Source organism: Heterodontus francisci, unplaced genomic scaffold (assembly GCF_036365525.1).
Source record: "Heterodontus francisci isolate sHetFra1 unplaced genomic scaffold, sHetFra1.hap1 HAP1_SCAFFOLD_267, whole genome shotgun sequence".
Taxonomy (NCBI): Eukaryota; Metazoa; Chordata; class Chondrichthyes; order Heterodontiformes; family Heterodontidae; genus Heterodontus; species Heterodontus francisci.
The window spans coordinates 46,175-47,480 of NW_027140560.1; positions in this window are offsets into that span (position 1 = coordinate 46,175).

The following is a 1,306-nucleotide window of genomic DNA, read 5'->3' on the forward strand; positions in this document are numbered from 1 at the left end:
TATGTCTTTGTTACTTGGTGTCAGTGTATGTCTTTGTGACTTGGTGTCAGTGTATGTCTTTGTTACTGGGTGTCTGTATATGTCTTTGTGACTTGGTGTCAGTGTATGTCTGTGTTACTGGGTGGAAGTGTGTTTCTTTGTTACTTGGTGTAAGTGTGTGTCTGTGTTACTGGGTATCAGTGTATGTCTTTGTTACTTGGTGTCAGTGTATGTCTTTGTTACTTGGTGTAAGTGTGTGTCTTTGTTACTGGGTGTCAGTGTCTGGCTTTGTTACTTGGTGTCAGTGTATGTCTGTGTTACATTGTGTCAGTGTGTGTCTTTGTTACTGGGTGTCAGTGTATGTCTTTGTGACTGGTTGTCAGTGTATGTCTTTGTGACTTCGTGTCAGTGTATGTCTTTGTTACTGGATGTCAGTGTATGTCTTTGTTACTTGGTGTCAGTGTATGTCTGTGTTACTTGGTGTAAGTGTGTGTCTTTGTTACTTGGTGTCAGTGTGTGTCTGTGTTACTCGGTATCAGTGTATGTCTTTGCTACTTGGTGTCAGTGTATGTCTTTGTTACTTGGTGACAGTGTGTGTCTGTGTTAGTCTTAATTACTTGGTGTCAGAGTGTGTCTGTCTTAGTCTTTGTTTCTTGGTGTCAGCGAGTGTCTGTGTATGTCGTTGCTACTGTGTGTCAGTGTTTCGCTATGTTACTGGGTGTGAGTGTGTATTTGTTTGTGTTACTGGGTGTCAGTGTGTGTCTGTGTTACTTGGTGTAATTGTGTGTCTGTGTTACGTGGTATCAGTGTGTGTCTTTGTTACTTGGTGTAAGTGTATGTCTTTGTTACTTGGTGTCAGTGTGTGTCTTTGTTACTTGGTCTCAGTGTATGTCTTTGTTACTGGGTGTATTTGTATGTCTTTGTTACTTGGTGTAAGTGTGTGTCTGTGTTACTGGGTATCAGTGTATATTTTTGTTACTTGGTGTAAGTGTGTGTCTGTGTTACTTGGTGTAAGTGTGTGTCCGTGTTACTTGGTATCAGTGTATGTCTTTGTTACTTGGTGTAAATATGTGTCTGTGTTCCTGGGTAACAGTGTATGTCTTTGTTAATTGGTGTCAGTGTATGTCTGTGTTACTTGGTGTAAGTGTGTGTCTTTGTTAATTGGTGTAATTATATATCTTTGTTTCTTGTTGTCAGTGTATGTCTTTGTTACTTGGTGTAAGTGTGTGTCTGTGTTACTTGGTATCAGTGTATGTCTGTGTTACTTGGTGTAAGTGTGTGTCTTTGTTACTTAGTGTAATTGTGTGTCTTTGTTATTTTGTGTCAG